This window comes from Panulirus ornatus, chromosome 8 (assembly GCF_036320965.1).
Source record: "Panulirus ornatus isolate Po-2019 chromosome 8, ASM3632096v1, whole genome shotgun sequence".
NCBI classification, from domain to species: Eukaryota; Metazoa; Arthropoda; class Malacostraca; order Decapoda; family Palinuridae; genus Panulirus; species Panulirus ornatus.
In genome coordinates, this window is record NC_092231.1 from 9,211,328 (window position 1) to 9,238,196 (window position 26,869).

The 26,869-nt window shown below is 45.1% G+C and overlaps 1 protein-coding gene across 5 annotated transcripts in view; it reads left to right on the top strand.

The window, feature by feature from the left end:
• The window catches only part of LOC139749822 (recombining binding protein suppressor of hairless-like), a 429,197-nt gene that overhangs the window by 8,519 nt on the left and 393,809 nt on the right, over positions 1–26,869 (top strand). For 3 of the 5 annotated variants that reach the window (XM_071664110.1, XM_071664115.1, XM_071664114.1), the window contains exon 1: positions 21,827–21,983. The exons of the other annotated variants lie outside the window; for them this stretch is intronic. The gene's annotated coding sequence lies outside the window, so the exon portion shown is untranslated. Of the gene's footprint in view, positions 1–21,826; positions 21,984–26,869 lie in introns of those variants that run through there. 5 annotated transcript variants of the gene reach the window in all.

Genomic DNA, 26,869 nt, shown 5'->3' on the forward strand with positions numbered 1-26,869 from the left:
AGCAACAAAATTTCTTCACAATAGTATAGATAGTAGTGGATGATATATACTTCTGAATTAATTAATTTCATTGGAATATGAATGTTTTTGAAATTATATGGTAAGATATATTTTTTACACCTTGAAAATATATAAGCTTTACAAGGCTGGAAAGGATACTTCCTTAGATGATAAGGGGTTAAGTGGATCCCTTCGTCTTGTGATAGACCTTATAGCTTTGCTCTCATTGTCATATCATGAATGAAAGCTTCCTGCCCATTTAAAATCCCAGCTGATTTTGCTTGCACCAGTTTTACATAGATGTAACTAGCAACATAATGCTAGAAAAAAAATCAGGCATCTCAATCACTTTTAGGATGTCAAAGAGAGTTTAAATATGTCATCCTGGTAGGAAGCTAGATGTTGGCACTCACTGTTGTAGTTATGTAGGTTTTAGAATTAAAGAAACAGTATCTGGGGTGTGAGTGTTGATATCTTTGCCGTAGATAAAGTCATTAGTTCATTTATTCTTGTAGCATAAAGTTCAGTTTATGTAGATACCATATAAACAAATAAAAAACATTATGTAGCACTTCATTGGTTGTCAGGTTGCACTTTGCTAGTGGCATGTTAAGGATGAGGCACTAAAGGCTAAGAAGCGGCACTGGAGTTTCACTGGTTATGGAGACTGTTGCCTGGCCACTCCGTTGAGGGAGTTCCATTTGGGACAGGCATCAGAGATATAGATAGATATATAGATGCAGTAAATATGTGAAAGGTACATGAAGAATAAGTATGTGTAGTAGGAAATTGCAACTTGAAAAGAAATTAAAACTTGTGTAATATGATTAGGTGCATCATATAGAAGGCAATCATGCTTGGATAAAAACCTACAATTACCGTATATGTACATAGTTAAGGTGCATCCTTGCTACCAGCATGTACACTGCTGTGTCCACTCCAAATCCATCTACATTAACAGAGAAGAAATTATTATTATCTCTTTATGTTGAAGGCTCCGGTCACAGACATAAGTCCACATCAAAGCTGAGCCTTAATTGAAATATAGAGAGAATTATGAAACAGGAAAAAGAATAACAAGGGAAAGTATTTGCAAATTTTTGAGTGAAAAGTCTGTCTTTTGAAATGTGCTAGGTCATAGTTATTGGGAAAGACATGAGATGGTAGAGAGTTCCAGAGCTCCAATGTGTAGGGAAAGAAGCAGGTATTTTTGTACCTGCTTCTTTCCTACTCAGCTCACCCTTGAGTTGCTGATGGCCACACAATAATCAAGTGATGCAGCAGCTTGCATGGTCTAGCTAGTGGCGTGGGCACACATGCAGCCAGCTCTTGGGAGCAAAAACTAAAGTAATACCTATAGAAGAGAAAAATTGAACCAACATTGTGGTGTAGGGAAAGGGGGTCAAATTTGGAAGTTAGCCTGGGACAGTGTATATGGCAGATTGTTTTCAACTCAATGCTGTCAAGTAAGGATGCAGAACCAGAACTACCCCAAATGTAAGAGCAGTACTTTATACAAGGACAAAACACTCCCTTGTATGAATGGAGCAACTGTTCAGAAGAGAAGAAATTTCAATGTCTAAACAGGACACCCAATTTCTTGAAGGCAGACGTAGCTATTACTATAAAGTGGGGTTTCCAAGAAAGAGTGAATGTTACAGTAATACCAAGTATGGTCATTAAGTCAATAGGTGGAATCTCAGAACTGTTAAAGCAGAGATGAGAGTTGTGAGGAGTTTCTGATAGAGAGATGGATAGAAACTGGGTCTTGAAGGCATTAAACTTAACAAGATTTTGTCTACCCCACTGAGATATCCTGTCCAAGTCTGAGTTTATTGAGGAGGCTGTATCAAGACGAGATGCAGATGGAGTGAGAGAAGTGGGAGCAGAATTGAAGTATGTGGATGAATGCAGTGTTGTGTCATCAGCTTATGAGTGTATTGGATTACTTGAGGATGAGAGGAAATTGTTGAAAAAAAGGAGAAAAAAGTATAGGGGACAGGACAGAACCTTGAGGGACACTGCTGTTGGAGAAAAGCAGGGAGGCTGGTCCATCAACAACCACAGAGATAGATTGGCTAGGGAGGAAGCTGTGATTTTTGAGGTTTTTAAGGATATGGGAGTTGAGGAAGGATTCAAAGCCTTTGGAAATCTTATATGTCAAAGCAGTACGACAAAAGTTAGAGGAGTCAGAATGGTCTTCCTTGTTAGGATGTATTAATGCATGCTTGCAAGGAGAAGGAAAAGATTTGGTTTTTAAAGAGAAATGGAATAAAAAAGGAAGCACAGGTGCAAGTTCAGTGGCACACTTATTCAGTACAGGGGGATGGATGCCTTGCTTCTGTCCAGAGAAAGAAGAGCTTTTCAGACAGTCTGGAAAGAGATTACAGGAAGGGGCATAGGATTAGTAAGAGGAGCATCAGGGGGTGAAGGAATGTTGTCATTCAAGATGAGTTAGAGGAGAAACGGAAACCAAAGAGAATTACTTTGTCCACAGAAGAGACAGCTATAGTACCATCAGAGCAGGGGAGTGAAGGGAAGGTAGAGTGATAGAAGTTGTTAGAGATGGCCTTAGCTAAAGACCAGAAAGACCTATCAGTGGATGACAAGGAGAGGTTATCGCACTTCCTTTGAATGAAGGAACGCTTTGTCTCATGGATAACGTGCTTGCAGCGATTACAGGCGGTGATAAAAGCTGAATGGGAGCCAGAGGAAGGAGAGTTTTTTCAAGCCCAATATGCCTGATCCTTTCCCTGAATGGCCTCTGAACAGGAATGGTTGCACCATACTACTTTTTAAAAATTTTCTTTAATGAAAAAGATATTCTGACAGAAGAAAAGGATTTTTAATTCTCTTTTTATTTCCTTGTGTTTAAGATGATGGCTGATAGAGTAATACTTCTGTTTAACCCTTTCAACATGCCAAGCCAAATTTGTGGCTGGATATAGTATGGTGCATATGTTTGAGGCTCAAAATCATTACAACCTCATTTAAATTTTCAGCTGATTTTGTCATCACATCATATCTGTAGATGTCATTAGCACCCTAACAACAAAGTTGGAAAAGATAGCTTGCATCACAGGCACCCATAAATTATGATAGAAAATGTAGTTCCACTATTGTAATGCAAAGCTAGATATGTGCAGAAACATTTTCTGTGGTACTTTTTCTCATATTTTTTAAGATATGAATTTAAGATTATTTTTTTCATTTATTCGTGTAAATAATATTCTTTCTGTAAGTGATGAGTAAATACATTATAAAAGGTTTGAGTTAATAAGGTTTCGATAAAGAAAACTTTTACTGTAAGTTGATCAGTGTGCTATCCAAACAATCTGTTTTTACTAATTATGAGTAAAATCAATTTTCCTTCTGCATCCTTTACGAAACTAAAACATTTTTTTGCAGCAAAAGTCAAACCAGTGATGTTTTGATTTTTTCAAAGTACAGCATCTGTACAGCATCTGTTGCTAGAGGAAGATAGGTTACTTTTCATATGTTCTTTTGATGTTCTTTGATTCACATAGTTTTACCATAAGTAACTTTACATCTGATTATCACATAATATAGACACTTCCCCACTTATGCTCTCCTGGTCTTAATTTATTCTTCACAATGAATTCTATTAGATTCCAGAATTGATAAGGTCATGGCACTAAATTAAATGTTTACTTTTTAAACAGTTTGAACTGATTTTCTATTTTCTTTTGTAACTGTACTCTTTTTGTAATCAAAGCAGCTTTCACTGCATCAAAATCAAACAGACAGTGGTTTGATAATGTTTCTACTTTCTTAATTTTTGTCTTAAGCAACACCCCTAATCTCCAATTAACTCGCTATCATTATTGTAATTGTTGAATAATCATAATCCATGATAGGAAGGCTATCTAATTTCATTTCCTGTATGTATCAGGGTGGTGGACCTGAAATTATGTAAAGTTTGTTATAGCATTAAATCTTTACAGGTAAGTAGTTCATTTTAAATTTCTCACTGATGAAATGAGAAAATGTAGGTCCATACTTTTTGTGAATGTTTTTCTGCAAACCCATGTTTTTGAAAATTTAAACTGGAGGGTAAGAGGGACCCCTGGAAATGGGAGAATCATTCCCGTCCAGAGGATTATATGTGTGAATGAGATATAATGACATCATATGATGGTAGTAGGAAAGGCTGTGAAGATCAGGGAAGATGTAGTCTTAATTATTATAAAAGTTGATGAACAGAAGTCAACAGAACCTGTGAAAACCTTGCTTAACTTCCCAACAGCTGAGGTTTCCATGTTCAATGTTTGAAGAATATGCAGATTTTATGGCTTTGCACATTCATTACTGATTTGTTTAAATCCAGATTTTGTTGTGTGTTTTGTTCACAGTATGGCAGGATTTTTTTGTATAATACTGAAAATTAGGGCAAAACTTTATGGCATTGGATGAAATTGGTATCAGCACATGTCGTACACATAGAAGACATGCCTTACACTTAGTAAAAGTGATTTAGACATGCTGTATTATTTGGACAGTGGGGAGGGAGAGGAAGGTCAAGGAATATGAAACAATGATTAACAATGAAATAAGTTAAACATCTGAAGGAATCAACACAACATATGAAAACCTTTCCCTGATTTACCATTTCTGTATAGTTTCAAAATTGTATTCCTAATATATGTTAATGAACTCCACATTTTCCTTGATTTTCATAACCCTCCTCACTATTGTCTTGTTACCATTAAATAACTTTTTTTCATTATATATTTTGGGTACCTTTCTAGACTACCCCAGCAAAGTAAGGAGTCTAGATGATGAACTCATCTTTTCTAGTACTTCATGAAACCTCCTGTGTAAGGAAATACACACTTGCTCCTAAGCAAGACTATGGGCTTTTTATCCAGGTCGTAACTTCTTAGGAACCATGTTTAGTTAGTGGCAGTGGAAAAAAATATCACCAAGGTCAGAAATAATGAAAATATCACTAATTACAAGCACAGTGAGCAAAAGTTGCATCCCTCCACTCTCAGTACCCCTGGAGTAATTGAGGTGGCAGATCTTGTCATCTGACTTCTAAGACTCTGAAGACTGTTTTGCCAGATGTACATTATCCCTACCATTCCCAAGTAATAGGATTTGTTCTGCTAGTAAAACCCGATGCACGAACCTTTTTTTGTAAACAGCAATTGTTGGATTATTTTTTAGTAGAAACTAAAATCTTGGTATTTTTGACTATATTGTAGCAATAAAAATTAGGGTAGATCCTTGCAATTATTAGTAAAAGTTGCATGAAGTTGTTGTAGATTTTGTTTATTTGTATAAGTGTCTCACCTATTTTTAAGTTAACTGATTCTACACTTCCCCTGTTTTTCATAGCGCTACCCATTATTGACTTACACATAGATATACTCCAAATCATGCTCTGCTACTCATATTCAGCTCTCTAGGCATTATATTACCAATTCAATGCAATCACTCATATTCAAAAGCAGTCTGTGGCAGCACTATCCTGGTATTTTACAGAGATGCCTATTGTTCATCTTTGTTAAAGAAATTTGAACGTGAGCAAAGTTTTCAAAAATGGGGAATATTTGGGTATAAATATGGATGCATGAAGGAAGAAAAGTGAATGAGTAAATATCACATATATTAAAGAAACCCTTTTAACATTAGAAGGCCCTTAAAAGAAAAATAAAAAAAAAGGTATAATGGAGTTTAAGCTTTGCTCACCTTCAACAGATTTATCTTTACTACAAACATGATACCATTGTGTTTAACCTGATCTGTAAGAATGAGGTCTAAGGCTAGGGGTAAGATGCTGATTGTTCATAGGAAAAAGATTGAGAATGTGAATGAAAATAAGCATTCAAAAAGAAAAGTTACTAAGGCATATCTGATAAGATAAATGTTGCCTATGAGGGAAGTCAGGTGAAATTTTCTTGGATTCTTTGATATTTTTTTATAAATCATACTAGTCATTATTTATTTTCCTTGCACTCCTTAATTTTTTATGAAAACTTCTTAGGACAATAGATTTAATGCTGGAAATGAGAAAATTGTGAGGGGAGAGTGACTTCCCTACCCGGTAAGTGACTACCCCAATCCTCCATCTCACAGTTTAATGTGTATGCCACAGAGTGGGGAGGGCTTTGAACATTAGGGAAAATGTGGGATTAAATAAAAGAAGTTTTATATGATATAATAACCACATTTAATCCAACTGAGGCAAGCTTAGGCTAGGTTTGATTTGGGTGTGATTGGTAAAAAGGTCTTTCTTGTGCTCCACAGCGGAAATAAGTTCCCCTCCAACCCTCTACCTCACGTAGCTAACATGAAGGAATTGTATAACATGAAGCTTCTTTTGGAAAAAAAAAAAAATTAAACATGGGGACATTAAGTGGAATGAATGTGGTGACCTAAAGAGCGTGGCACTTTTCCTCGGAATGCAACTTGGTTACAAGAAGTTCTGTTGTTTCCTTTGTATTTGGTCCAGACTTGCCAGGTGTTTGGTAATAAGGGTGAGGCCTTCTGCCATGTACCCTCTCATTATGGCTGTTAGTGAAGGTGAGGCTGTCCGTCCTGTACCTCTTCATTATGTCTAATACTGAAGCAAAGGTGAGGATGGCTGCTATGTTTTCTCTCACCTCAAAGGCCGTACGACTTTATATCTTCGTTATGTCAGGGAGTGAGGTTGAAGCTGTCTGCCATGTTACCCCTTCATTATGCCTAGTTGTGAAGTATCTTTGTCTTTTTGTGAAGATGAGACCGTCTGACCTGTGGCCTCTTTATGATACCTAATGATGAAGGTGAGACCGTCTGTCCTGTACCTCTTCATTATGTCTTATAATGTTGGTGCTGTCCGCCATGTAACTCGCCCTCAGCACAGGTTTGCCTCAAGGTCATGGAGAAAGTCGGGGAAATTTCCGCCCGAATCAGCAGATTTAGGGAATTTTGATATGGTTCATGGTAGTTTCTTTGATCAGCGAAATTAAAGTGTTTAAGGGTATTGACCTTTTAAAAGGAAAGACAATAACGGAATCATAGATTAACTTGGCGATGCTCCGTGTTTTGTAATACTAAAGGACAATCCACAGGTAAGTTATGCGCGCTGATTCAGAAACAGACCCTCCCTATATGTCTTACTGTATTACCGGTAGGACGGGTTCAAAACAACATTCTTATAACAATATCCATCACGACATCGTAAAATATCAAATCTCGTGTATTTGGAGAGCTCTGTCTGTAATAGGATATTGAGTTTACTTAAAACCATTTAATACATACCATATCATCAACATGTCTTATATACATTCAAGGTTTAGACTTTTTTTTTTAGTTTTGTGCCAAAATAAGCTTGATGTCGGATGGTAACTTGGAATGTTATTCCTCCGATCACTTTGGGAAAATGTAAAATTACTAAATGTGTGTTACGGAAAGAGGATTTTTACTCGTGCTTCCCCGTCTCTTAAACTTGTATATATGTATCGCGTCTCTACTTATACGTATGTATACAGACTGACAGACAGTCACACACACACAACCTAGCCTAAGCCAGGTACCCATTTATCTTCCAGCCGCAGTGGGTTGGGTTTAGGCTGACTGCCACTCCTAGGATTCGAACCCATTCGGACCCGACCCTGGGCGGGCCCGTCATGACTCATGGTCCGTAACTTTAACCATTACATCACGGAGGCCCCTCCTAAATGAATAGTATATGAGAAAAAAACTGTAATGTCTGAGTGTTAATTGTGCCCCGTATTTTCAGAAATGTGGTGGTGGTGGTAAAATATGGTCAAGCGCACGGCTTTCAGGGTGAATGGGTCAAGGACACCGAGTTTTCTCAGTGGGTTGCAAAACATACCGCTGATATTCACGAAGCTAGGCGTATCCTGTCTGGAGGTGATGTTGAACTAGGAAACTTTGGGCGAAAATACCCATAGATCGTATGCATGTGGATGTAAACATAGGTTTAGTGAAAACTTTGGTTTTGAAGCAAACAAGAATCTTAACCACTTCGCATCCATTGGCCTGATGCCATGAAGACAAGGTACGGACGGGTCTCAGCTGTACCCACCAGCAAATGCAATAAACAACAGCCTTCATGACCAGGATGTATTCACCGCATCTGCTGCAGAGGAGAACTCGTGGTAGACCAGTCATTTGTAGGTCCGACACCAAAGGCAAGAACACTCACAGTTATCAGGGGCAACAGAGGCCTCCTTCAATTAATTTTCCTTTTTCATTCTGAAATATTCTGTGTTGGAGATTGTTTGAGGAGTTCAGACAGTTTGGATCATCCTCCAACAACACTGACGAACTCTTTTTTTTTTTTTTTTTTTTTTACCTGATTGCCTGGAAGTTTGCTCTTGAAAAGGAAAAAGAAAGGTGTGCATATCTTGCGAAACATGGACTGGATTTTTATTTCTACAAGGAAGTACTTGATGCTGTGTCTAGGTGGGGATGTTTGTTTTGGTGTTTTGACGAGTTTCTCAACGAGGTCAACCAGCATGTTACCGGTAAATGGACCTCCTTTTGAGGTACCGGGATGTTCACGTGAAAGACATTTTGGATTTTTTTTTTTTTTGTCATACTCGGGGTGAAGATCTATTTGACTTGTTTTTGAAAGGATTTAGAGTCAGTGCCCAGGACCCACTCATACGTGCTTAAGCCTCACTTCTTTGTAACCCAAGCAGACATGTTCATTCCTTATTTGCTTTTATGTTCAAGGCTCCAGTCACGGATAAAAGTCCATATCTAGGCCTGCCCTTAATTGAAATAGAGAGAATTATGAAACGAAGAAAATGAAGACGAAAAGTATTTCGAATTTTGAAGAAAGTGAAAGACCTGTCTTTTGAAATGTGCCAGGTCTTAGTTAGTAGGAAAGACATGAGAAGGTAGAGAATTCCAGAACTTTGTTGTACAGGGAAAGAAGTAGGTATCAGAACGGCCCACCAACAGATATAGCAAATAAACAATCCAGTGGCAGTACTCATGGCAGAATACTTGCACACCATCCTCGGCACTACAGTGTCAGAGATCGTGCGAATAGACGTCGTAGATGCGTCGTCGTGGCTGACTAAATGATTACGTGGAACCCAGAGAAAGTTAAGTCATCGCCGACGTGTTGCATAAGGGTAAGAAAGTTTCCCAGCTGCAGATGCTTGCGTTTATCCACGGCGTGCCCAACATTCCAGAAAGCAGCAACTGTAGCAAAAAAATAGAAATGAAAATAAAAATATTGGCAAGGTTTCCTCTGGAGTAGCCATTAGTGAGGCACATTCCTGTTCTTGATCCCCAAATTATGGTCGTTCATCCTAAAGGCGTAGAAGAATTCAGAGGCTTTAGGCAAGCCGCTGCTGTCATGTCAGAGATCCAAAGCGGATGAGTTTATGAAGCTAAGCAGCAAGTTGATTTTATGAGAGAGTAATCGAAGAAGCGCCACGAAGAGGAGCGCCAAGCATATACAGCAAGGCAAGAGGCTGGACATAGTAGAACTTACTGGCTGACAGGCAGTGTAACCGGTTCTTCGAAGGTACTGAACGTGTTTGTTCGGTGAAGGAAGACGTCCTTGCTTATAACCGTGGGAGATGATAGTGTGTGTGTGTATCTAGGACAGTACACGATGGGCTGAATTAAATGAGGTGGGAAGTACGAACCTTAGATGCCAGTGTTGGTAAGATGCAAAATTCCTACAAGCAGTCTAGGTATTCTACGATATTCTGTGCATTTTGATCCTGAGAAAGTAAAGGGGAAAAAAAAGTATTAAGCTTAAACGTAAGAGGGAGCAGCCGTTATCAGGAGTGAAGTGGGTATAAGAAGTAGCAGACTTGGGTGTACGAAGCAGGTACACTGTTAGACAAGGCAGTTAAGTTATGCGCAAGAGTTGTCTCTGATAACACCTATAAATGGAATCTGGTCATAGGAACCAGTGCATTAACATCCAAAGATGTGAAGAGGAGAAAAGACGCAGAAGATAGTAAGAAAGGGACGGAATTTCTTTAAACGAAATGCGGAAAATGAGTAGATATTGATATGAAATCTTAGTCAAAACATTTTACCCCGTAAGGTGTTTTGTGTTGTTAACAGAGCCGTAACGCTCAACAGTGATGTCTGAAGCAAATCATCCGTTTTTATTTCTTGCTCTCTTGATGAAGGAAAAATAACGTAGAAAAATGTTGGATTAGTGGAGCATAGTCGTTTATAACACTTTATTATGGATGGAAAGAATGACTGTAGGGGTGGTTGTAATTCGTTTTCGTCTTTGGTTTCTTCGTTTCATTGAAGGAGTTTGAAAGACTGATTTCTGTGGCGCTCTGTAACATTTCGGCTCTGATTAGTATATCCTGAGACTAAAGATTGTTGTGCGTTATCCTATGGTGTGCAGATACTGCAAGGCGTTGTAGTTGTTGTGTGGATATGAAGAAAGGGAGGAAGGGGGATGAAACAGTCTGTATAAACAGTTATAAGGTGGTGATCCACTGGTTAGTGATGATACTATGGTCAGGATGGGGCTGTCCTTGTGGTGGTGTGCACGGAGGAGCTGTTTGGCCTCGATGACCGGTTGTGGTGCCGAACTGTTGTAACTCGTGGACAAGGGATCTCTGGTGGTAGGTGGTGGCGGTGTTTGCGATGGTGTAGTACCTTCGCCCTGAAATGTCGGATGAGGTCTAGGTGATGGTTGGAGTCGGAGGTGGAATAATATATGTGGAGCCCTTGGAAAGAAGGACGGAGGATGGTCTTGGATGATCTTTCTTGCGCCTTTTATAGTAGCCCCCATGGACTGGAAAAAAAAGAAGGTAAGCGGGAGAGAGAGAACTGAATCGGGGGAGAATATGTTATGTAAGATGTTCTTTTGTTCGTTTGCAGGGGGGCCAAAATATGTCGAGTCGACGAGGAGTGAGTAAACGATAACTGGGAAATTTGTTGATAGTATTGACGTGGTCCTCCTAGCTGAATTTACCCTCCAGAGTGACACTGAATAGCCTAGTAAAGTGACGCAGAGTAGTTTGGGGTGTGACGCCGAGTAGCCTAGTGAGTGAAGCTGAGTAACCAAGCCATCTAACATCTTGGAGGGGCTGGGGCAGTGAGACAGCAGTAGATGTGCAACGATTGGAAGCAGGAATGATATGCATGGCTGCAGTCTTTGTTTGACGGTGATTTTTTTTTGGTTCAGGTCTGGAGGCTGTGTAGGGTGTTTTGGAGGGCGATGTGGTCGGGAGAGCTGACATCAACGCTGACAGTGATGTTCGAGTCGTCATCGTACTCTTATTGAGCATCATTCATTAGGACTGCAGATGTCCAGTTCGGAAGTTGAAGACTTCAAAGAAAATGGGAACTGCGGAGGACTTGCGTCTACTAAGGTCGCGATGGATAAACTCGCAAGAAGCTGACGGGGAGGTGGGTGGTAGAGGTCTTCTGTTTTTGGTATACTGCCCAGGGTCCGTGGCACTGGCAGAGTCTGTGGAAGTCCAGTTAGACACCAGACTTTTAACACATTAAGCCATCGTGTCGCTGACACTGGCCCATAACTCCACGACAGATCGCGGGTTTGTTGATTTCGGTGTTTGGGGATCATAGCAAGTCTTTTTGAGTGGCTCCAGGTGAAAGCGGGGCTGCGGCAGGGGTATGCGATGTCACCATGGCTGTTTAATCTATACTTGTTTCAATTCCCTCTTACCTACCTCATCCCATAAGTCGGCCCCAAACTTCCCGTACCGACAGTGTGGCATTTTGACTATCCGGAGTTTTGGCAAGTTCAAGGGAGAAGACCATGTAAAGTTTCATCTGTAAGTCAGTGGGTGTACTGGAGTGGTTTACCTTGAGGCTCTGTAGTCGTCTGGCGGCTTCAGCTTCAGCCTGAACACTCAAGTGGATGTTTAAGCTGAAAAGCAAATTAGGAGGCAGGGGTTTGTCAAGGTGAGGGAGTATCTGTCAGGTGATGGCGAGGTGATTGGTAATTAGTTGCGAACTGCTTTTTCATTTGGATGTTGATTACAGGGAGGGAATGGGAGCTGCTTGATTCACACCGCCCAGCCCGTCCGTGTTCTCCATACCACAGACTGACATTGGACTGCCTCAAGTGTTGTAGTATGATGGGACGATGAGGTTTCCTTGCATTTCGCGTATTTTGCCAATTAATGTGTTACCTAGGGGGCTTGTAGGGGGGTCATTGTTGAGTTGGAAGGCTTAACTAATTCTTGCTACTGCATCAGTCACTTAACCGTAAAGTGTGATGTAGGACACGCCACCTGAATAGTGTCTTAATGATGTGTAAAAGGGTAGAAGTAGTGATGCCTTCCATGATGATGCTGACGTAATTGTCCCGTTTAGTTTATACGTCATCTTCGCTATGCACTTCCGTCCGGAAAATGCTGGATCATGAACTGGGCAGAGTGACGCATTGTGGAGTCAGTAACAGACCTGTAGGTCTTGACACTGGGAAGGGGGAGACCAGAGAACTTGAATGTAGACTGTGGCCAGTTGTTGGTGTTGATTGGGATGGTAGGTACTGTTTAGCCACGTCAGTTACAATAAGTGTGTTCAAACTGTATGAGGGAACGTCTGCAGTTGGTGATGAATGCAAGTGTTCCTTCAAGCTTTTGGTATCAGCGCAGAGCACTTGGCATTACGGGTGGAAGACACAGCAGACAGTAAGTGATGGAAGCAGTTTGGTGGGGGAGAGTGGGGGTGCGTGTCTAGGCATGTATGAACCCAACATTACCTCCATCACTGTGGCAGGACGGACGGAGTTCCTTATGACATAACAGCACTACCCTCCTAACACGGTCATGGCTGCGTAGACGTTGGAATGCCTCATGATCTTACAGCGCTGAAGTAAGGAACAGTCTGCCAAGCCTCTGGGACGGCAACGACATCACTCCTTCACCGTAAAAAAAATCGCCAAAGATATTTGGTCAGTGACAGCCTGGCGCATGCTGGGGTGTGTGTGTGTGTGTTCTCGGGATGGCATTACTGGCACAGGTCGGCCCATATGTGTTACTATCAGTATATAATCTTGTGAGTTGGATGTGTGCGTTTTGTGATGTGTGGGTTTTTGAACTGCAACCAGAATTACCTGACCTGGTTACTGACGAGCTCATCTATCATGGTCGTGAGGTGATATTTGACCGGAGAAGCCGTTGGGGTAACCGACCACATTAGAGGAATTTCTAATTGCCAATATAAGGTTTGATGGGAGTGGGTTTGCGTAGCTAAATAAGATGAGATGACTTTTAATTGGCTTTTGAACATGACGACCTTGTTGTGGGAGGCAGCGAGCGTGGGATAGATCAGAAGATATCAGTCTCACAATGGCAGTGGTGTTAGGGCGGCCGTTCCCACGCTCTGAGCTATAGAGGGCATTGCCGGAGTAAATCACTGGTGACACATGCACGCTGACCGCCACCTCCCGCTTCGGACGCGTTTGTCGGCGGCTGTACGTAGGAGCCATCCATTCATTCCCCGCCTCTTCTCAGCCGCTGTTGCTATACGCTGTTTTAAAACTTCTAGCACTGCCCTCGACCTTACGTATACACAAATGGATCACAGGTTGTCTCATTATGCTACGGTGTAGTTGGTCGACGTACGTCGGGTGGGGTGCGTCACGAGTTGGTGAAGGGTAAGGGACGGGGTTAGAGAGAGAGAGAGAGAGAGAGAGAGAGAGAGAGAGAGAGAGAGAGAGAGAGAGAGAGAGAGAGAGAGAGAGAGGTGGGGGTCAGACCATTAACCCCAGGGCAGCTGTGGAGAGCCAGACACGTCCTGTGTCCCCCTGTGGTGTGGAGGTTAAGGACACCCGCTCCATCACACTGCACTGCTCAGCAACACATGACGTATACTACCTCACCACGCCACGGTACATCCTCACGCTCTGTACAGGACTCCCTGACACCACATTACATCCTCACGCTCTGTACATGACACCATACTACACCATCACACTACTACACTGTACAACACCACTCTGTACTACTCTGCCACGCAACGTTGGATCCTCTGCTCGACACCACATCATAATGCATACTGTTACACTGCACCATATCATACTTCACACTGCTACACTACACAAGAACATGTCGCATTACACCCTGATACTCGACATCAGGGTATACACTTCTCCGTTACACCGCCATATGACACTCCACATCACACCTTGTCCCACGGAACCACACAGTTTATCGTCCCACACCTTATGCTGAACGCATCATCGTGCGTCACCATGACACACCGTGTCACTCACATACACTGTACCACACCACATACAGTACCCGCCAAACACAGCTGCCACACCGTGGCATACCACTTAACATACTACACCACGCCACAGAACACTGTATGCCATACGACACTTTCACACCTTGCGCTAGACACTCCACACACAACCCGAACCATACGCCACCACTGTACTACACTGTACTTCATCTTGCGCTTTCCCCCTCCACCGTATACCCCAAACACTGTACAATGGAGGACATCATCACGCACAGTACACACGGCTCAGAATGTTATCGCCACACTTCGTGCCACATGATACCCTACTTACCACAGACACTGCCGCTACACACTGGGCCAAACTGTATACCACACCATACACCGTGTCACACCGTACACCGCGCACGGCCCCCCACCCACTGTGCCATTCCATGCATTGCCTCACATGACGCCAAGCACGACCACGCACTTCCACCTCATACGTTACAATACACCGCAGTTGACACCATGCACTGTCACTGCTGTGTCACCATACATTGCTGTACACCGTGATTGACACCGTACAATGACACTACCGCTTCACAACGTACAGTGCTTCTCACCGCACTGTTGACTGCCCCCTCCCTCCCCCACACCACAACAGTGCTCCACACCACCCACTGGTGACACCATACTCCACCACAACATGCCATGTCGCGCCACCCACCCACTCTACCCACTTTGTGACCCCGTACCATACAGTGGAACGGTACATTTTATATGCAAGTCGCACCACACCAAGGTACTGCTTTTCACACCGTACCACTCGTATAGCGTAATCTGCTCACCATGATCTATGTATTGACAAAGATGCCCTCCACATATGCTCTCTCTCTCTCTCTCTCTCTCTCTCTCTCTCTCTCTCTCTCTCTCTCTCTCTCTCTCTCTCGCCATGTACCCCAGAACTTGCTCTCCTAAGGTCAGCAGGACGTGTAATCAAACAAGGGCTTACATCACTGGTGGCCGGCCGCCTGCAGCTCTGCTTGGTTATTTTTCCTGGCTCTCGCGTCAACAGGTTCTCTCTCTCTCTCTCTCTCTCTCTCTCTCTCTCTCTCTCTCTCTCTCTCTCTCTCTCTCTCTCTCTCTCTCTCTCTCTCTTTCTCTCTCTCTCTCTCTCCCCCCGTCCTCTCATGCTTTTCCATCCCTCCTCAAGTTTGTTGTTCGTCATCGGTTTTGGTTGTTGGCTCGTGCCGCCGGAGCAGTTACCCCCAGTTTATTATCACTGGCTTGCGATAGATTCCCGATGAGACTGGAACTGAGAGGCAAAAAGGTGAGGTAGACGTGATTCCAAAAAAGGTCCTGAGAAGGTGAGGATTCTTTTTTTTTTTTTCTTTTTATCTGCTCGACTTGAAAACTAATACGGCGACACGATCGATCCTCCCGTCTTAGTCGTAGACAGTTGTGCTTTTTTAGGTTATTTAAGGGGGCTGTAGATCACGTTGATGACGTGGTCAAAGGTAGCTGGAGCGATGTTCATCATCTGTTGAGGTAAACCTCACAAAAACGGACGGTTGTTTACATGATATAAAGATTTTCATCATCTGTTGGGGTAAACAGTTCCCAGAAAAACGAACGGTTATTTACATGATATAAAGATGTTCGTCATCTGTTGGGGTAAACAGTTCACAAAAAACGAACGGTTGTTTACATGATATAAAGATATTCATCATCTGTTGGGGTAAACAGTTCCCAGAAAACGAACGGTTGTTTACATGATATAAAGATGTTCATCATCTGTTGGGGTAAACAGTTCCCAGAAAACGAACGGTTGTTTACATGATATAAAGATGTTCATCATCTGTTGGGGTAAACTTCACAAAAACACGAACGGTTGTTTACATGATATAAAGATGTTCCTCATCTGTTGGGGTAAACAGTTCCCAAAAAAACGAACGGTTGTTTACATGATACAAATAGTTTGCTTGAGTACAGTTGCACTATGCAGGTCTCGAATGACACCCGGGGCCCATGCAGATGGAAAGACCGGAAAATAAATGTAGGTTTAGAGTTTGTTTTTTTGAGTTCTTACGTAAATTGGCAGCCATGTACATTGGTCTTCAGGGCCTCACACACACACTGGGCCAGCACCGTGCAAAGACGTTTGGCCAACCCTGGCCACCGCCACCAGCTGTTGCCTCCTGCTGCTGTACTCAACCTCGTCGTATGCAAAAGTTCTGTCCACACACACACACACACACACACACACACACACACACACACACACACACACACACACAACACGACACGACACAAAACACACACACACACACACACACACACACACACACACACACACACACACACACACACACACAACACAACACGACACGACACAAAACACACACACACACACACACACACACACACACACACACACACACACACCACAACACGACACAAAACACACACATACGCAACACAACAACACGACACAAAAAACACACACACAGCACAACATAACACAACACAACACGACACAAAACACACACACACACACACACACACACAACACAACACAACACAACACAGCACAGCACAACACAACACAACACAACACAACACAACACACACACACACACACACGAGGGCAGGGCAGACGGAACCCTGCATGACGTCCGGCATTCCATGCATAGTAGCATCACTAAATGACCGCCTTGAGCACGACCTCTCCGCCATATATGATGGCCTGACGTGACCCTCAATGCTTAGAGGTCAGAGGTCGCCAATCGTAACCGGAGGTCATCCCATCAGCTGAGGGAGGGAGTTGGGGGGTGGGGTTTATTCGTTAACGTCAGAAAGGCATTATTGTCTCTTGAGTTCTGATATTTCATCATTAGTCGGCTTTGACCGATGACCTTATTGATGTATCATATTGTATATTGATGACTGGGGAGGTGTGTCTGCTTGCTTGTGTTTCCGTTTGTGGAACATGTTGAAGGTCGACCTCGAAACTAACTTATAGTGAAGACGAGGGGTATTTGGGAGATGGATCTCCATGGTGTACCGGTTGTCGTTGCTGACACTGAAGCATTCACGGGCCGACCGGGTGTCGAATCCGCATAGATTCGAATCATGGTCGTGGCAGGTGGTCCACAGTCAACCCAGCTGTTCATCCTCTCGTAGTAGGGGGCTGGTCGATAGAATGGTGTACTTGGCTTAGGCTAGGGTATGTATATATTGAACATCTTTAATGAGATGGGGGTGTGGGGGCAAGGGGGGACGGACGAGGGATCTCGGGTGGCAGAAGGGGGGGTTGGGTTGTGGGTGACGTTGGCGCGAATGATGCATGATGGTTGTTTATTCCCGAACTGTATTGGGTGAAGGCCGGATGATGGCTGAAGAGTGGGAAGGAGGGAAGGGAAGGAGGGAGGCCAGCGTGTTGAGCCTGTCTTGACGTACGGTTTACGAAGCGGTCAAGGACGATGCTGCGATGTCCTTTTGTGCATTGCTCCCGGGTGTCCCTGCTGTGTGGAAGGGAGTTGGAGCAATGATCGAAAGTTGTGTATGAATTGCTCAACAGGTCAAGGCACAGGGAGTCCAGGTGCTTGTCTCAAGTGGATGGAGGAGAATGTGGAGGCGTTTGGCTGTAGGATTTGACGACGGCTCTGACCCGTGTTTCTTCCAGCTCTTAGTTTGTCGTTCATTGCGACACCGAGAGTAAGCTTGGTCGGTGGAACTTCGTTTTGCGTCTGTTGTCGTGTGCGATCATGTGGCTGTTGCATACCAGCAGGTCATCAGTTAAAGATCACAGGGTTCCTACGGCTTGAGTGCGACGGAGGTGAAAGATTCGAGTGGCTTACCGGTCGTGAAAAGACTTTTTTTTCTTCTTCTTTTTTAAGAAAAGGAAAGAAAAAAGAAAATATGGTAGTTTCGACGAAGGGTTAAGGTTGTTAAAGTAATTCCTGTTGAACGACAGAAATTGATTGCCAGTACCCCCAGCTCCCCGCAGACAGTAATGTTGGCACGACTTGATGACCCTGGTTGATGATGGACTCTACAAAATGACAGTGTAATGCATTAAGTATGACCTTTACATTGAGAGTATAAATGTCATGATCTCTCTCTTCAAAAAAAAAAAAGAGAAATACAAGGAGCAAAGTTGACATTAATGTGCCCGGAGCAGAACTTGTATGACTGGTCATCACTGAAGAAAAGTAGCTGAAGCCTTCGAACATAGTTAATATATGACGATCATAGTTAGTGAAGAGTTGCAGGACCAGTTTCACACATATTTTAAGAGAACCTCTTTTTCGATTGCCTTCGTCAACCATTGTCAGACCTGCTCATTACAGGGTTGTGGAACACTGAACCATGAACTTTAAGAGTAGAATTGCTTCACGTTTTATGAAATATATATATATATATATATATATATATATATATATATATATATATATATATATATATATATATATATATATATATATTATATGCCGTTTCATGTGTGGTGGGGTGGCGACGGGAATGGATGGGGGCAGCAAGTAAGAGTGTGTATATATGTATATGTCTGTGTATGTATATGTATGTATACGTTGAAAGGTATAGGTATGTATATGTGCGTGTTTGAGCGTTTATGTATATACATGTGTATGTGGGTGGGATGGCCATTTTTTCGTCTGTTTCCTTGTGCTACCTCGGAGACGCGGGAGACATCGAATGAGTATAATTAATGAAAATATATAAATAGACATATAATGTATGTTAGGGCTCTGTGACCTAAAGAAAAAAGAAAAAGAAAATCACAGAGGTGCCCTGGAACTATTCTTGAATGATTCTAGAATTTTGTATGGCTTAAAGTGTAGCAACCATGAAATTTATAGTATTTATGGACTCCCAGGGGTCGAGCGCATAGGTTCGAATCTTAGTTGCGGCAGTCGGTCCACAGTCAACCCAGCTGTTCATCCGTCCTTAGGGGTTGATCGATGAAATGGGTACCTGGTTCAGGCTAGGATATAAATCTATCTATCTGTCTATCTATTTCTCTATCTATCTATCCATCTATCTATCTATCTATCTATATCTGTATATATATATATATATATATATATATATATATATATATATATATATATATATATATATATATATATATATATATATATATAACGTTAATAGAATGGCCTTGATTAGGGCCTCAGCTGCCCGTACCATCTCAGCTAACACACAAAAATATATTCTTCCCCGGGGGCTTAGGCTGTTATGTTTGAATGTGCGAGCTTTTGGTTAGGATGGAAAGAAGGGAGAGATAAGTAGTGTGTCTGGTGAGGGGGAACCCGAGTGACACAAAGGGTAGGTTGGTGGAGTGGTATAGGAATGTTCCGGGGGGCAGACCCCAGGGTTGAGTGATTCCGGGGACAGAATCAGTCCAGGGTTGAGTGATTCCGGGGACAGACCCCAGGATTGAGTGATTCCGGGGACAGAATCAGTCCGGGGTTGAGTGATTCCGGGGACAGACCCCAGGATTGAGTGATTCCGGGGACAGAATCAGTCCAGGGTTGAGTGATTCCGGGGACAGACTCCAGGATTGAGTGATTCCGGGGACAGAATCAGTCCGGGGTTGAGTGATTCCGGGGACAGACTCCAGGATTGAGTGATTCCGGGGACAGAGTCCGGGGTTGAGTGAGGGAACAAGAGCAAACTCGCAGAGCATAGTAAGATGTCAGGGGACGTGATGTGTGCGCCCAGGTTGATGCGCAACATCACAGTCTTGGAGTGGTTGATCGTGACGTCGTATAAACGCTTGGCAAGGAGTCAGTAAAGTTGCTTAAGTGCATCTGGATTGAGGACGATAAACAGAACGAGTAACTAAGAATTGAGGCACATGGATGAAGGTCTTTTAGGATGGAATAACTATTTAGAAGGTATGGCAGCTAGAAGGAAGGTCAAGGGATGTATCGTTGTACAGTAGACGTTACAAGGAGAGATTGGCTAGGGAGAGATGGATGTATGAGAGTGGGACGACTGAGGGATCGGATACATTCTGTCTAAGGAGGTGGTCTGGATGGAGATGTGAGGTCCACTTTACGAATCAATCAAATATGAAAAGCCAAGAAGCCCTTTTTATAACAGTGGAAAGACGAAGTTTCACTTGAAAACAATGGGTATGGGTTGAGGCTGTGAACGAGTGATTTAGAGTGTGTGTTTACCAGATCCACCTCTTGGAATTGGCGATGGTGTAAATAATGACGATAGATATGTCGGTCGAGTATACCCGGCAAGTTGTGAGGGAGGGTGGTGATTGAGAGGGTGGTGGCACGCACAGAACAGCAGGTCGGTGAGGAACAGTGTTGCCTCGGGAGTGATGGAAGATGTGTGGATCAGGTGTCTGCTTTGAAGAACGTGTGTGATAAACACGTAATGCGTTATTCGTAGACCTGGTTCAGTCGCGGGGAAGGATTGAGAGAGAGACGCCCATTAGAAATTGCTACAACTGTGTAAGGTGAGAGGGAAGGGTATTGCATGAATAGTGTAGAACACCAGCAACCACACGACACCACACCACACCATGGGCCCTGTGCTGCCCCTACACCCCTCACTGCCGTGATGTGCACCATACAGACATTACCATAGTGGGGGATGAGGAGATCTTACCGCACCGTACACCCCTTCTGTACGTGATATAATACCACAGTGCACCGCAACACACCTCATCACACCAGCTCACACATCTCACCAAAGTTCACAGCAACACACCATAGTACACCACATCACCCACCTCATCACACCACAGTGCACCACAACAACCATGGCACTGTAGTGTACCACAGCACCTCCACCACAGAACACCATACTGCACCATACCTCCCACCACTCCATAGTGCACCAACACTCACCACACCACACCACCCAGCAGAATTGGAGCTTATGGTTACGTCGAATGAAGATATATTACCGATCTTACAACATACCCGGAGCCTTATTTGTTTGCGTGTGGTGTGGTGTGCAGCTTGTTGCACGCGTGTGAGTGTGAGTGTGGTGGTGGTGGTGGTGGTGAGCAGCGTGCCAGCACCACACAGTGATAACTGAGGCCGCTGTTCTAGCTGGCTGGTGAGTGAGTGGCGTGAATGGTGAAGTCCTTTTGGCCCGGCCAACCCCAATGCTCACCTCCCTCCCATACCACGCTCTAGCCACGGTCTTGTACATGACCGTCAGCGCCTGAGTAATGTTATCCGTCATACTGAAATTATTAGATTAATTTGTTTGGCCGTAAACTGAATATCAGATACTCATATAGTGTAGCCTGGAGGGAAGGTGGGATATATATTGCGTAGTGCGTAGAGAATTAAAGTCAGGGGGAAGGGATCGGAACGCGGCAGCCCGAGAACAGATGCCCACCGCCCGTCAGCTCCGTGGCCATAATCTGTGATATATTTACTTAACAAGATTTCACTACGATGTGCCATGGTTTCTTTATAATGAACACCCGGTTCTCCTGACCCTCCTAGGCGTTGGTATGTCTGAGGTGTCATTAAACGAGAGCATAGTTAGGTTGGCGCGGGTAAACAGTAGCGGTAACTCTCTCCCTCTCTCCTCCCCCTCCACCAATCCCCGGGCCTGCCTCCCACCCACCCCCCGCACTGTACCCAGCACATGGAACACACTCAGTGAGCTCCATCGTCGCCGTGTCTGTCAGTCAGCGCGGTCCACAACCCAGGATTTATTAGTGACCTTCCTCACCTGTGTGTTTTGTCGACCCGGAAAATAACAAAAGTGTGACGTGTTGAAGCGTCGCGCCCCGCCATCTCCCCCGGGTAAGTGGGCCTAGACCTTGTGTTGAGAACATCATCAAGTGGGAGGCTGCTCTAGTCCTGAGCGTAAACAAAAAGTTTTCAAACTTCCCGTGAGAACGCGGGGCTCCGTGGTGGGAATTTTGTCTTTTGCGGCAACATGCGACCGGGGAGGCGGTCACGGCGTCGCCCGAAGGATGTACTCGGATGTTATGAGATGCTCCGCGCAGAAATTACCGCACGGGGAGGAGTAATAACGGTAAAATTAAAGGAAATAGGATGTGAAGTTTCCGAAGCATCCGCTAGAGGGCAGGGCGTGCGGCCCCATTCAGTGTGGGTTGAAAGTCCTGGGAAAATATGGGTTAGCGTGGGAATTTTCTACTCTTTCTTCCCACACTCGACTCTGAGTGAATGGACAAGGAGTGTGTTGCGACCCAGAGGTCAGAGATAGGCTCTAGTAGGGAGAAATGCGGGCGTAACGTGATTAAAGAAGGAGCAAATGTAGGGAGATGGTGTGGTCTGTGTTAGAGGGGGAATGTGGCGGGCTGCTGACTTGCCACACGCCGCCAGACCACTGTTTTAGAACATTATATACCAGTGTTCCTCTAGCCCATCGTGAATATACCGTCCTTCTTGGACTGTTGTGTCCGCTTCGTGTAAGCTGTTGATGTAACTATTTTTTCAGTTCGGGCTTCTTAAAGCGCCAAATAAAATATCGAGTGAATGCTAGTGGTGATGTCTTCCCACGAAGGGTTAGGGATGCTAGATACCGCCAGAGTCAGCATCTATCTGCGGAGATGCTAGATGGTCACTGTCCTCTTGAGGGGTACGGGCGGCTACCATTACAAGGCAGATAGTGTGGCCAGGAGACGGTGTGGCCCCGGCAGACGGAGTGTTAGGGTGTGGCTCTAGGGTGGGGTTGAGATTGCAATGAGGGGTGGGTGGGTGGGGGGGGGGGAGGTACATAAACCTGGGCGGGCGGGGGAGTGGGTGTGGGCAGCGGAGGCTGCGGGTCGCGGGCCTCCACCCACTTCACCGCCGTGGCTCGTGCATTATGTGCCACTTGCCACACTCTGACCACACCTTCACCTCCGCATGCCACGGTCCGGCCTCGCGACTCTGCCACGCCGCGCCGGACCGCTTGTCCTCCTTGCCACCGTGTGTGTGTGTGTGTGTGTGTGTGTGTGTCTTGTATACGCCATAGCCAGTGTTGTTGCATCTCGTGCGGCAAGTTGGTCACCGATGGTCGCTCCCTGCATTGCTCCTCACCAGTGGTGGAAGTGCGCACTTGATGATGGCTGTATTGGTGCCAGCTGAGTGCACATGGGCAGGGCAGGTCTCTCTCTCTCTCTCTCTCTCTCTCTCTCTCTCTCTCTCTCTCTCTCTCTCTCTCTCTCTCTCTCTCTCGTTGACCCCTGCCACCAAAGCAAGTACGACTTCCCCCTGAGCACGACGGGAGGGTACTGGGCCGTGGTGGCGTGCGTGACCTTTTTGACCTGAAAGATTAAGGGTCATTTTGTTAAGCCAGGACTTATTCTTGTCAAGGGTCTTTACATCCGTCTTGCTCGGGGGGTCGTGTCGTCTTGCTCTAGGGTCGTTCCATCTCGTGCCTGATCAGTGGTCGTGTCGTCTTGCTCAAGGGTCGTTCCATCTCGTGCCTGATCAGTGGTCGTGTCGTCTTGCTCAAGGGTCGTTCCATCTCGTGCCTGATCAGTGGTCGTGTCGTCGTGCTCTAGGGTCGTTCCATCTCGTGCCTGATCAGTGGTCGTGTCGTCTTGCTCAAGGGTCGTTCCATCTCGTGCCTGATCAGTGGTCGTGTCGTCTTGCTCTAGGGTCGTTCATCTCGTGCCTGATCAGCGGTCGTGTCGTCTTGCTCTAGGGTCGTTCCATCTCGTGCCTGATCAGTGGTCGTGTCGTCCTGCTCAAGGGTCGTTCCATCTCGTGCCTGATCAGTGGTCGTGTCGTCTTGCTCAAGGGTCGTTTCATCTCGTGCCTGATCAGTGGTCGTGTCGTCGTGCTCTAGGGTCGTTCCATCTCGTGCCTGATCAGTGGTCGTGTCGTCTTGCTCAAGGGTCGTTCCATCTCGTGCCTGATCAGTGGTCGTGTCGTCGTGCTCAAGGGTCGTTCCATCTCGTGCCTGATCAGTGGTCGTGTCGTCGTGCTCAAGGGTCGTTCCATCTCGTGCCTGATCAGTGGTCGTGTCGTCGTGCTCAAGGGTCGTTCCATCTCGTGCCTGATCAGTGGTCGTGTCGTCGTGCTCAAGGGTCGTTCCATCTCGTGCCTGATCAGTGGTCGTGTCGTCTTGCTCTAGGGTCGTTCCATCTCGTGCCTAATCAGTGGTCGTGTCGTCGTGCTCAGTGATCGTATCGTCATGACTCGGGTTTCGTATCGTCGTGCTCAGGCGTCGTGGCCAAAGGTCATAAGGCCGTTCCCAAGGGATTTATTGTCATGAGCTAGTTAATGAAAATGATTGTGTGTGTGTGTGTGTGTGTGTGTGTGTGTGTGTGTGTGTGTGTGTGTGTTACGGGGAAAGGGACCGACTGCCGCATCCAGGATTCGAACCCATGCGTAACTGAAGGTCAGTTACGTTAACTGCTACTCCAGGGGGGGGGGGGTCGTTCATTAATCTACGTCGTAGATCTGTTTAAAAACTAAGTGGGTGTGATCAGGTCACCCCCCTCACTCCTCTCATTTCCAAGGTGGTGCAGATTTAAAGGCCCCGACCTATTTCTCAGCTCTTTAACTCTCGTACCATTGTGTGTGTGTGTGTGTGTGTGTGTGTGTGTGTGTGATCTAGTCTCCTCCTGAGTGCGTGTTTACCCCAGTGACGTAACCGTGGATGGACTGCTGGCGGAACTGTCGTCGGGTGAGAGAGAGAGTTGTTGTTAGATTCGCCACAGCCCTGCCTGGCGCAACGGTGCCTTTGACGCACGCTGACGGCGCGCCGGGCCCACCTCTCTCACATTCTTGGTCCCTGAATGAGGAGACAAAGGAACTTTCCCTGGTCTAGATTGGGTTACTCACAGTAGCTAAGAGGCCTGTGGTCAGGTTAGTCGATTAGGTCTGGTTGCCACGTTTATTTTCATCAGGCCATACTTCATGTAAAGGCGTGGCATTCCTGAGGGGCAGTGCTCACACGCGTGGACATTGATATTGGAGATAAGCCAGGAATTCTGTAGATGTCGTATTTGCCGTTCCTTTGCGTATGACACTGTGATACGAGGTGGATGTATACATCTTCGTTGTGGTAATTGTGCTATCTGCTTGATGTGTGTGTGTGTGTGTGTGTGTGTGTGTGTGTGTGTGTGTGTGTGTGTGTGTGTGTGTGTGTGTGACCCTACATCAATGAGGGAAGTGCACTGTGCTATACCAGCTAGTACAGGACTCTCTCTGAATTAATAAAGTTACACGTCCCCTCGGGTATTTCCTGTATGTTGAGAGAAAGCACACCAGTCACGGGGCACCTGTGCTGTCATCTAGATGTGGCCTGTCGGAGAAATAGCTATACCTTTGTGATGAGGGGGGGTAACAGACCCCCACCTCACAGAGGAAGGCAGTGCAAGAGATGGGGAAGGTTAACAGCGGTCAACGCGTACATTGTCTATGGGGCGTGGTGGTTGGTGTGGTCGGGCCGCAGCAGGAGGAGGAGGAGGAGGAGGAGGGTGTGTATATATGGAACTGATACCTGTTTGTGTAGAGAGGGAGGGAGAGTCTGACGTTGTTCTCTTACTGTCACTGTGTCTTCCTCCGCTGTACCGCCCGTACGTGGTGGTCGTACACAAATGTATTCCTCCAATACGATATGTAAACCTGCTCTGGCGTAGTTTCTTGTCCGGGTAATCATTTTCTTTTTCCACCTGTTGCATTGAGAGATGTGCATTATATCTCTGTCGACAGAGTCAAAAAGCGACTCAGAAACTTGGAAGTTTGGAGTCACGTCTCCCACCATTATAAGTAATTACTTATTTGCACAGTAAAGTGGGATGGGGGAGGGGAGGGGAGGAAGTTCTACATTCGTGGGGCTCCCATCTCTTCCACTTTCTCTACTTTCGTACTACTTTTAGAATTTTTGTGTGGCGTCATCGTTCACAGGGTCATTACGCGGCGTATTCCACTCACTTATCCCCGTACAGTGAAAGTATTTCTTTACTGTAGGTAATGCATCTCTTATAACGCATTATGGTGCTCACTGCCTCGTATGGCTCATCCCTCTCCCATCCTCACGACTCTTGCGTCGTACAAGATTGACTCACTCTCGCATGCCGTGTGTCTGGCCACTGCTGTAGTAGATCGTCGAGATCTCTTCGTCGTGTCTCGTTAGCCCTTGTTACTATGCTCTTCATCTTTCATGGGTTTTGGCATCAGCACCAGACTTAATCAGAGACGGGTCTTCCTCGTTGGCGCGTCGTATGCAAAGACCAGGGATGATTGTGGTCCCGCATGCACTTGTCACTCACGCCCACCTAAGACACGGTTGTTCTGACGCGCTGTCTCTTCCTGTGGACTTAGATAAGTCACGGCCGCCCACTCATTTACCCGCCTCTTCTGACACCAGCTTGGACATCGAGCTTCATCATCAGTCTCCTGTAAGGGGGTGGTCGTCCGCTTTGAGGGTCGGTGGGCCACTGTATGCATTAACAGCCCACACACACCCATCCTTTGTTGTCCAAGGTGTTACTGAGTGGGATGGAAATCCACGGGACTCATCACTCGAGGGGGGTCGGTCGGTCTCTCTCTCTCTCTCTCTCTCTCTCTCTCTCTCTCTCTCTCTCTCTCTCTCTCTCTCTCTCTCTCTCTCTCTCTCTCTCTCTCTCTGTTGTCTTCCACCCAAGTAGCTTCGTAAGCCAGTCTAGAATTACCTCCTCACCCTCCCCTCCAACCTGCTCCCTGATTATGCCCTCGTTGCCTTA